This window comes from Lissotriton vulgaris, unplaced genomic scaffold (genome assembly GCF_964263255.1).
Source record: "Lissotriton vulgaris unplaced genomic scaffold, aLisVul1.2 SCAFFOLD_7534, whole genome shotgun sequence".
NCBI lineage: Eukaryota > Metazoa > Chordata > Amphibia > Caudata > Salamandridae > Lissotriton > Lissotriton vulgaris.
This window is the reverse complement of record NW_028242286.1, coordinates 3,960-16,043: the sequence shown is the minus strand read 5'-3', so window position 1 is coordinate 16,043 and position 12,084 is coordinate 3,960. Positions and strand designations below refer to the sequence as shown.

At 43.3% G+C, this 12,084-nt stretch overlaps 1 pseudogene; it reads left to right on the top strand.

Moving 5' to 3' along the window:
* The first annotated feature begins 11,175 nt into the window (after nt 1-11,175).
* LOC147669006 (U4 spliceosomal RNA) lies at nt 11,176-11,330 on the top strand (annotated as a pseudogene).
* The last annotated feature ends 754 nt before the right edge of the window (nt 11,331-12,084 follow it).

Below are 12,084 nucleotides of genomic sequence, written 5' to 3'. Positions count from 1 at the left end.
AACGATCGCGCTGAAAGTACACATAAGGGAATTGATCGTAAGTATCAGAATATGGAGAGATCTAGATAGATGGGAGGAAAGATGGTCCAGAAAGGGCTCTGTCAGACGGAGTGTGCTTGAGGAGTCCCAGGACGCAGGCTTGATGCAAATGGAAGCCTTCCCTTTGCGAGAAATCGCGAATGGAAGCTACGTTCATGTGCCCTGGAGTAGGGGGGATTTGGCGGCATTCACCAATTCCTTCCCAAAGCTTAGGGATAATCCCGTCGAGTGGTATAAGCAGGTAGAAAGATTCGTGAAGATCTCGAAGGTACTGTGGATCGATTTGAACACACTGTTCGATATCGTAGTACCCGGAGACTTGTGGACGGCATGCAAGCTCAGTGTTGAGTGGCCTACTTGCGAGCCACCGAGAAATATTCGGACGAATGGTCCATCAGTTAGAGTCATGGAAAAGTACGAGAGGGTAATAACATGGCTAAAAGAGAAAGTGCCAGTGCAAGACATAGACTGGGTAAAGATAGATCGAACTACTCAGGAGCCGAAAGAGACAGTTCATGAGTTTTACGAGCGATTACTGAAAGCATTCAAGCAATACAGCGGGTTAGATGTGATGGATCCCAAGGATATAGGACAGTTTGTTTCAAAGTTTGTCTTAGGATTGAGACCAGAAATATGCCTAATGATCCAACAGCATTTGATCTGTTGGCAGAACAAGCCTTTGGATGAAATTCTGAGGTATGCAAGGTACTGTAGTGACGAGATAGACTCTAAGGCAAAGAAGCTTAAAGAAAAGTTAATGCTAGTGCAAATGCAAGCTGCTGGAAAGGATAAACCGCGGCAGCAGGGAACAGGAACGCAGGCAAAGAAACAGAATAATCAGAGCAGAGACGAGGAAGAAAGACCGAGACCGAGAATGGATATCGCGACACTGAAAAAGACGACGAGATGCCATCAGTGTAATGAGGTGGGACACTGGCGACGCGAGTGCCCTTACAATGTTGAGTCAGGGGAATTAGAGCAGGAGGAGGAAGAGGTTCAGAACAACGTGGTCAGGGGAGCCACAGTCCCGAAGGGCAAGTTTGTCAAAGGGGGGACTCAGACTCCTCGAGCCCCGTTTCCTCAACCACCTCGCATCTCAAACGGAGGGAAGACCTACAGACAGATGCCATTGTTTGTAGGAGGAGAGGAATGCTACTACGTTGATCCTCTTACAGGGCAGCGGGCGAATAGGGAGGAAGACTGTACTCTAGGAGCCGCTTTGGAAGTAGATCAGAGAGGACCATACGTAGAGGCGGAAATAGCAGGATGTCCTACAACCTTTTTGGTGGATACAGGGGCCACCCGATCCACGTTGAGATCCGCGGTAGTCCCAGGTCTGCCAATATCAGGAGAAACGGTTCAGGTGGTAGGAGTCGCGAACAAAAGGATGACAAATCCCTTGACCGAACCAGTGTCAGTAAGGATAGGGAATTACAGTGACGAACATCAGTTTGTGATCTGCGATTCTAGTCCTGTGTGCTTATTAGGGAGAGATTTGCTGTGCAAACTGAATTGCACGATACATTGCACACCTGAGGGAGTAGAAGTGCAGACCAATGATGAGGACGCTGATTTTAAAGTTGTAAACTCAAAGGAGTGTGTGGAACTTTATCCTACCTTAACAGTGGAGGAGCTTCCACAAGACTTGAGAGAGAAAGTCTCAGCTGAGGTATGGGATTTTACTGGGGAAGAAATAGGATTGATCAAAGGAGTAGAACCGGTAAAAATCTTGGTAAGACCTCATGCTGAGTATCCAAGAACACCACAGTATAAGCTAACGCCAGAGACGATTGCAGGGATCAAGCCTGTGATCGAATCCATGATTAAGCAGGGAATACTGAAGGAGATCGTGGGTAGTCCATGTAACTCCCCGATCATGGGTTTGCAGAAACCTAGTGGAAAATACAGAATAGTGCAGGATCTTCGAAAGATTAATAACATTGTTGTCTCATGTTGTCCAGTGGTACCGAATCCATCAGTCATATTATTTCAGATACCGTTCCAAGCTGAATGGTTTACTGTGATAGATTTGTGCCAGGCTTTCTTTTCGATACCGTTAGACGAAGAGAGCCAGTATCTTTTCGCTTTCAAGCTGGAAGATCGCGTTTTAACATGGTGTCGTATCCCTCAGGGGTATACAGAGAGCCCATCGATCTTTAACCAGCTGTTGAAGAAAAATCTTGAGAGTCTAGTACTGCACAAGAATTCAGTTCTGGTCCAGTACATAGACGACCTCCTGGTTGCGTCAGAAACTGAGGAAGCTTGCAGAGAAGACACCATCACCTTGTTAAACCACTTGGCCGAGAACGGACACAAGGTGTCTCCAAGTAAATTGCAATATTGTAAGACTGAGGTGCAATACTTGGGCCACAGGATTGAAAAGGGAAAGCGGAAGGTGTCTCCAGACAGAATAGAGGCGATTATGAAAATGAACGCGCCTACGACACAAAGAGAAGTCAGGATGTTTCTAGGCATGGTCGGTTATTGTCGACAGTGGATAGCAAACTTTTCACTGAAGGCTAAACCGTTATTACAACTGACGCACAAAGGAGTAAGTGATCCGGTACCATGGGACAAAGATTGTTTGATGGCGTTCTTGCAGCTGAGGGAGGACTTATGTCGTGCCCCGGCTTTAGGAATGCCAGATTACACCAAACCTTTTTTGCTTTACTGCTGCGAGAGAGAGGGATGCGCTTTAGCGGTATTAGCACAGGTCCATGGAGATGCGCGCAGGCCAGTGGCGTACTTTTCGGCTACATTAGATCCAGTAGCCGCAGCGTTGCCCGGATGTCTCAAATCCGTAGCTGCAACGGGTGTCAGCATTGAGCGATCTGAAAGCGTAGTTATGGGTCATCAGTTAGAAGTATATGTACCACATTCTGTAGAACTGTTAATGACCAGGACTAAGACTCAGCATCTGACAAATAGCAGGCTCACACGCTACGAGCAGGTCATACTGGCTGCCGAGAATGTGACCCTAAAGAGATGCTCTGTCTTGAATCCTGCAACTTTGATGCCACTTCCGAATGAAGTGGACGACGAAAATTGTACAGAACATGACTGCCTCGATGTGACTGAACTATGTACCAAACCGAGACCTGATATCGTAGATGAGCCATTGACAGACCCAGACGAAATTTTCTTCGTTGATGGTTCATGCGTAAGAAACGATGTCGGTCAGCTGAGAGCAGCTTATGCAGTATGCACGATTACCAGAGTTATAGAAGCCGCTTGCCTGGAAGGAGTACACTCCGCACAGGTAGCTGAAATTGTGGCTTTGACTCGTGCTTGTCTAGCAGGCGACAGACTTCGAGTCACTATATACACCGATAGCCAGTATGGTTTCGGCGTAGTTCATGATTACGGGCAGTTATGGTCTCAAAGAGGTTATATGACCTCCTCGGGTTCTCCTATTAGGAATGGAGAATTCGTGAAACTTCTGTTAGAGGCTTTGCAAAAACCTATGGCCATAGCTGTGGTCAAATGTGTAGCACATACAAAAAATACGGACTTTGTATCACTAGGAAACAAATACGCAGATGAAGTAGCGCGTTACTGCGCAGAGCAGGGATATCCTCACACTGATGCCAAAGTGGGGGGAGTCCAGGAGAGAACTGAATTGACCATGTTGTTAGACACGGTGGATACGTGGGATGAATTGAGAGCTGTACAGGAAAATGCACCAAATGATGAGAAAAAGAGCTGGGAAACAGCAGGGTGTGAAAAAAGTGAGATGAATTTCTGGGTTTCTGCCGACGGGAGGGCAGTATTACCAAATGAGCTTGTTAGTCCAATGGCAAGGAAATTGCATGGATCAGCACACATAGGGAGAGATGCTATGGTGAGAGTATTCAGACAAACGTGGTTCAACCCTAAGTTTAGAGTAGCGGCAGAAGCAGTGTGTCAACGATGTGCGATCTGTCAGCAACTAAATGTGGGAAAGAGAACACCAGTTACCTTGAGTCACATAGGAAGGTCTGGGGGGCCTTTCAATAGGATGCAGATTGACTTCATAGAAATGCCTCCATGCAACAGACTCAGATACGTGTTAGTGATTGTCTGCATATTTTCTAGATGGGTTGAGGCTTACCCTACACGTAGGTGCGATACACTTACAGTAGCAAAATTTTTACTTAGAGAGTTGATACCGAGATTTGGGGTGCCGTCCTCTTTGGAATCGGACAGAGGAACTCATTTCAATAGCGAAGTGGTGAAGATGCTGTGTTCAGCTTTGAATATCGATCAGAAGTTACACTGCAGCTATCGACCAGAAGCTTCAGGGATCGTAGAGCAAATTAACAGTACTATCAAGTCCAGACTGGCTAAAGTTTGTTCATCGACATCCCTGAGTTGGCCAGACGCACTTCCAGTAGTTCTTATGAGCATACGTAGCACACCTGAAAGAAGAACAGGCCTCTCTCCACATGAAGTGCTAATGGGGAGAGCTATGAGATTGCCATCGGTTCCGACTGCAGCGCTAGTGAACATCACAGACGATTTGATCTTGGACTACTGCAAGGGACTATCTGATGCCGTTAATTCTGTGTCCCTCCAGGTCCAGGCTGCAGAGGTTCCATCAGTACAAGACTTGTGCCATGACCTGAGTCCAGGAGATTGGGTCCTGGTGAAGAAGCATGTCAGGAAGAACTGCTTAGACGTGCGTTGGCGAGGACCGTTTCAAGTCATACTTGTAACGAATACCGCAGTGAAGTGTGGAGGTCTGCCAAACTGGATACATGCCTCACACACCCGAAGAGTGCCAACACCTCCAGAAGAAACAGCTCCTCTCTCGGATGAGAATCCGGCGGGAAGCGGAGAAGCCATAGAGGGGGAAAGCCAAGCTGTAGAGGTGATTGAAGAAGCTGAAACTGTGTTGGAACAGGACGACGAAGGTCAGGACACTAGTGGGACCGAAGTCGCCTCAGGAGAAGAAAGTAATTGGGAGTCCGACACAGATATCGAGCAGACTGAGAGTGACCAAGAGACAGGTCCTGGAACAAGGAGCGGAAAGACGGAAAGCAACGAAGCCAGTTGGCCGGAGAGAAGGAAAAGGCCAAGTTCGGAAAGTAAAAAGGAAAGAACTCTTGCCCCGATCGCTGAAGAATCGGATCAGGAGGAAGAGACGACAGATTCAGGAACTGAGAGTCCACGAAGATCGAGAAGGGTACGTGTGCCCTGCAGAAGGTACGCCACCCCAGAGTGGACTTATCTAGCAGATGTATTGGGGACAGAAATCTGGGAGAGTGAAGAGCGTGAAAGTAATCGATCTCGATCCATTTGTGGCAGTGGAGATATGGATGTTGGCGCCTGGACTCGAGACTGAGGGGTTACTGACTTTCACACTTCCCATACCCCCACGTTTGAGTAAAATCCAAGATTTAGTGCTAAAAAGATTACAGTTTCCAACAGCTGGTCAGCAAATGACAGAAGAAGAAGAAAAAGTTATTCGCTTTGAACTGTTAATAATTGTTGTGAAAGCTGCAGGTCCGAAAATAATTGTTGATGCATAAAAGACTTTTGTACGTATGTTATAAAGAAGAAGATAACCTAGCGCCGAGTGGAAAGAAGAATAAAATTAGGGATTACATTTAGAGGACGGAGAAGGGCTAGGGTTGTCTGCTGCTAAGAAGAGAAAAAGACATTGTGGTGAAAAAGATACCTGTTGATAAAAAGCACTTTAAGACTGTGAAAGCAAACAAGCAACCAAAGACTGGAAAGAGAATTTTCGCTAGAGAACGAGGTACGCTGTTTTGATGACATGGAGAACGGCAACCCAAACAGAAAAGCTAGATGTATAGTAGGTACACTTATAGCAATAGTGATATTTCTCATAATCATAGTAGTAACAATTTCTTACATGGCAGGACATGAGAATGATAAAAGAATAGCAAATGTAAAAATTGTAACGACTTTGAAACCTGCTCTTGTGGGAAAAAAGGAGGAGAGCAATGTTATACGTGAAAAGGCTTTACTTACAGATGAAGCTCGTAGATTACACATAGACGAGTCACAGGGAAACTTTAGGTCAAATGCATATGCTAAATTATTGTACGAATATATCGATGCCATGGAGGCCAAAGATTGCTACGTTTGTATGCAATTGCCGGCTTCTGTAGACGAAGGCATTAGATATCACCATCTCCCATTGACTTATGGGATAACCTGTAGTTTACTGCTTAGTATATTTTATGGTAGAGAAGGATTTGAGTACTACTTTTCAAATTATGATTCGGTACTGCCTGAAGTTCCGAATTATAAGCAGATGAATAAGTGGGACTATTACAAAAAGGAGGATAGATTAGCTAAATTCTTTCTTCCTTGGGACACACTAGATACATCATATGCACGTAGAAATAATCTGACTTGCAAAGTATCTGAGGTAGAGAAAAGGTTTATAGCACAAGTAGACGATCGATGCAGACGGCAGAAGATTCTAAAAATGTCAGGACAATGGAAAACAGATTGGACAGAAGAAGAGAAGGCACATAAAAAGAAAGGTAGCAATGGTCCAATAGCATTGGATAGAACGCAGAAAGGAAAGTTATGTTTAGCTCGAAGCAAGACATATTATGAGAGCGAATTTGTAGGTGAAGTTAGTTGCGAGCACTCTTTTAAACTGGAGTACTACACAAAAGATTTTATGAAAGGAATGCAAGCTATTCCGAATGTGTATTTTGTATGTGGGAGAAATGCCTATGTAAAACTTCCTGACAATTGGTATGGTTCGTGTTACTTGGCAATTGTCTTCCCCAAAATATATCATGCAAAGGATTTAGCGATCATAGAAGGAAAGGCTTCGAGGAGAACGAAAAGGGAAGTAGGAGATGCAGAAGTAGTAGGAGATATATTTGGAGCGATGTTTCCATTGTTAGGTTTGATTCTTAACGATGTTAAGATTAGAAGGTTAGCAACAGTCGTGGATAGGTTATCTGCCAGTACTGCAAGATCGTTGATGTTAGTAGAAGGTGAGATGCAGTCGATTAGAGCGATGGTTTTACAGAACAGACTTGCTTTAGATGTGATATTAGCAAAGGAAGGCGGAGTTTGTAAAGCTTTGAAGGTTCAGGAATGTTGTACATATATTCCTGATAATTCAAAACCACTTGAGAAAGTCATACAGAACATTACACAGATTCATCAAGAAATTGAAGATTTATCAAAAGTAAATGTTTGGGAAAAAGTAGGAAATGGAGTGGGAAAGGTTGGAAGTTGGTTTGCAAATCTTGGCAAAAGTATAGTTTGGTATATTTTGAAGCCTGAATTAATAGTATTAATTTGTATAATTACATTATTGGGATTAGTAAAAGTGTATAAATGGTATAGGTCGAACCAGTTACAAAGATCGATGAGAGACCAAGAAAGGAGACTAGCTGTTCTACAAGATCAACAATATAAAAGTCTGAGAACACTTGAATCGATAAAAAGAGGAATTGATGTAACTAGTTCGGTATAAGAGATGTATTCAAATTGCTTTTAGTGATGACTCCTAAAAGTCATCAAAGGGGGGAACTGAGAGAGCGCAATTTGAATGCAAAGTATATCATAGCCATATCTAGACGTATATGTTATAAACGTAGGAATGAAATGCACATTGTAATGTTAAGTTGGCGATTATAGCATAAAGGCCAACGAATGTGATAACATGGTATAGGAAATGTAAATGTATTTACGTGTTAAAATGCATTGGATTTAGAAGGCCCGTATACATGATGGGTAATGTAGAAATGCTTAGGAAACGTAGAACGTGCACAGTAGAATTCGTGTACGTGTGTAACTTTAAACGAAGAAACGTGGATAAATGTATAAGAGAACTCACATAAAGATGTAACCAAGGAAAATGCATAAGTTATATTCTATGCAGTCGTATTCTATGTATTACTTATATTTGATGTAAAATGTATTTAAGTATAACTAAGGCTTTGCTAAAAATACGGATATATAAATGTATGCCAAAGGTTGTACTGTGTAGAGGGTTTCTGTAGGAATGTTGGAAGAGTTTAGGTCATTTGTGTTTGTAACCTAACTGGTCAAGAAGTTCGCAGGAGCATAGTCAAATGTATGTAATTTAGAGGGCTTGTAAAAGTCGTAAATAGCTTGATGTGGACGTGAGAGCCGAGAAGTCTAGCACTTGTTAGATTTAAGGTGACAATGCCGGACGGAGCTTATTGCTCGAACGTGAGGAGAGACACTTTTTGAGGTGGACTGTGTTTTGACAAGACCATTCACAGGACCTAGCAGGGTCAAGTTAAGAGACATAGAGTTAAAGCCTTGTCTAAATTCATATGATACCTGATCTGAAAGAATCAATAAAAGTCGACGATGAGATGATGAAGATGACATCTAAGAAAAAGGTCAACTTAACGAACGACGCAAGGAGTGGACCAATGGAAGAAGCAGGAAGTTGACATCATCGGGGGAAGTCCGTGGTGGGCGTCAAGGGGCGTTCCACCCACACTGTGATTGTGTATTTTAGGGACAGCACCCCGGGGAGGAGGTAGCAATTGGGAGATTAGGAACAGCGAGACGAATTGCTCAGAGCAAGGGCGAAGGCAAGGGTAGATGCCTTGAGCAGATGTGCTGAGACATCAGAGCACAAGGGAGCAGTAGGCCGAGGACCCTTAGAGAGCGGATGGGTAGGCAGATAGGGTACTGCTTCTGAAACTTAAGATTTCCTTTAGAGGCTAAAGAGAGTTTGAACTTCTTTGGAAGTCAAACTGCTGACACCTTTTTAGGGAAGAAACTTGCGAAGTAGGGATGACACATAGCATAGAGTAGGGACAGATTAACTTGATTATTTTATCTTACTGCAGATGACGCAGAAGGAACCACTTCACATCGAAGCTTAAGCAGCTGATATTGTAACCGATTTTGTATTTTGTATACTTTGAGATTTTATCCTGAGTGGATTGTAACGCATTCAAAATAACTTTATATAAAACTCTTAAAACTTTATCAGTTGTAAGTGGTTCTTCAGAGTGGCGTCAGTTAATGGGGTTTGTCTAACCAATGCGGGGGTGGTCCTTTCCTCAATGACAGATACAAGCGGTCCAAAACAGATGAATGGGATTCTTTATTAAATTTATCATAATCATAAATTGATATCAAAATCTCATTCCCCGCAATCTCGACACCATTTTTTCTCTCCATTGAAGCCTGTTTTTCCTGTTAGATTTTTTTTCCCACTGAAACACACATACAGGAGCAGATTCCCATCTCGCGGTAGAAAAGAGCATAGAAATGTTCTTAAATACTCACAAATTTCATATTTTGAATCTGTTCTAAACATTTTCCATCACCAGGCCACAAAACTATATTTTTTTTCTGCTCTTTCCCTTCCCCTTTGAAATGTCCTTATAGCTAGGAGGAGTTTTTTTCACGTGGTAGAGGGATTTCCTCACAGAAATCCTGATACTGTGACGTATAATTTCTATTTAAATGTTTGCATGTTGTGGAAATCCTGTTATTTCACGCCAACAGGTGATACTAGAGAGCGTATACGTTTTTGTGATGGATCCCATTTTAATATATGACTGTAAAAGCCCCCGGTAAACTACTGTTATAACAATGGTGGTTTTCGTTGAAATCCCAGCAAGATATTTTTTTTACATTGTATGCACATGTGGAGCAGGGACATAGTGAAACATGAGGGGGGCCTCCTGCGAAGCGCGTGCAATCCCCTTAGTCCCAAACACACTTTCAGAGAGAGGAGAACAGATGACTAAAAGGGCCTCCCTCCAGGACCAGGAGCCCCCAGGCCAGAGTCTTAACAAAGACCCTTGCAGTCTCTGTGGCACATAGAGTCCCCAAGCCTTCTGGGGCCCCAAAATCCCATACCGACCAAGGCTATTGAGATGGGAGACTCAGGGGCCCATCTTTACATTCCGGAGTGGGCCCCTATCATTCCACATTATGTAACCGTCCAAGGCAAACAGCACCGCAGGGGTGCAGGCCCCGTTTCATACCCCAGGTTTAGAGCCTTGCATATTAATAAATGCTGCTTCTCATTAACCCCTTCGCTGCGGGGGATATTCCCCCGCTGTGCTGGGGGGCAAGGTGGGCACGCACAGCGCTCACATGCTCATGACGAGATGAGCTCGTCATGAGGCGCACGGCGCTCCTGTGCTCATGACGGCCACACCCGTTCCCGTGGAACGCTCAGCACAGCAGGGGAATTATCCCCGCATGCGAGCTTTCCACGGCTCATGACGAGCTGAGCTTGTCATGAGCACCGCAGCGCCGTGGCTCATGACGAGCTCAGCTCGTCATGAGCATTCAAGGGGTTAATGGTAAGCAGCACTTTCCGTGCCCGGATGTCTCGATTCACCATTACGACCTGCGGGTGATTGGGGGTAGAGCCAAGCATCCAGGGTGAGCATTGCCCTTCAAATGAAAAAAGAGAATGTTGTTTCTACAATGCTTAGTTTGTAAAAAATTAAATAAATAATAAGTACAGGGACCCAAATATTTTCTTAGGAGCCCAATGCTAGCACCAACGACTGCTGATGTTGACGCATACCAATGATGTCTATTCTCGAGTTGACCTTATGCCTGATTCTTACACCACTCTACAGTTCATTTTTCATCCTCTCACTCTTGCAGTTTCTTTCTCATTCCTCCTTCCTTCCTTAGTTACTGTTTCCTGTCTTTCTCTTCTTCCTTCTTTCTCACTTCTCTGCCTCTCTGTGGTTCTTGCTCTGGGACAAAGTTTGGTGATAAGTAATAGTCCCGCCTTAAAAATTAGTCCGATGCTCACCGTCTCCATCTACCTGCACATATCGCATAACTGTATTTCCGGATACGTGGTGTATTGTTTTGATACAATTGATATGGTGGCCAATTATGTACCTCTGAATATGCAAGAGTTTAAATAAATAATGAGCGAAGTACCACAAAGTAGCCTTTTAGGAAAACGTTTATAAACATTTAAGAAGAGTGTTCTGGAATAAGTGATTCGCAAACCCTTAGCCTTTCAACCTTACACACCCAATTCCTGGTTAAAATACTTTGTACTAAGTGACCATTTCTATTAATACATAATTGAAAAGCTTATCATGTGTGCAATAAGCAACATTCAAATTATCTGAAATTGAAGTTTCTCCCAATAGAAAATGGCAGGGTTTTCAGCTGCAGACCATGTGGAAGGTGCAGTGGCAGTGAAGTAGCCGATGAGGTCTATCCGAGACGCAATTATTGCTTATTGAAAACTTTACCCATTTTAAATCTCCCCCAGATGAATCTGTGTGTCATAACCTGATGACATTTAAAAAAACTTTTCTAAACTTGTATTGAATGTTTTTACGTCTATTGTTATAGCAAATATCTTGCTTTAAATCGTTGTTCTCAGTAGAGAACTAACTCAAATGAAAAAATTAAACTTGGAATGGAAACATCTATGATGCAACACAGTAATATATTCTGTTGCTTTAGTTCTGCATCCTCAAATCTCGGTCTGACAATGTGTCCATGACTTCTGATAGGGCGGTGCGCATTGTCAGACTGGTGTGTGGGATAATTTGTTGGCTGTTTGTGGGCCTGTTGTGTAGTCTTGAGGGCTGTTCTTTACTGTTGTTTTCTCTGATATTACCACATAAATTGCCTGCAGTAAGTTTACATCCATGCAATTCCCCATGCTTTGCAAAACACCTGTACAGCGTTTCTTTACAAGTACAAACTCCCCCAGCCACGTTGATAGCTATTAGATTCACTAATGGGGGCCAATTTTATTTTGTTGCACAGGCCGATTTTCGCTTCCAGTCTGACCCTGTGAAGTGCACATGGTTAACTTTGCTCTTTTCCTATGTGAAAACGAATCACTGGGTGGAATCCATTCTAAATTAAATGTTTCTGCTAGAAACCCCCCAGTTTAGCTGAAATTATACTTTTGCTAATAATGCTAGAGCAAGACGATCCATTATATGTGCAGTGAATTCCTGTGGAACTTTTCTGTTTGGATCAATGTTTTTGAAGACGGTTCCTAACATTTAGGTCTTGCATCAGCCAACACCTTTTGATTGTACTAAAATTATATATTATACTTACTGATGA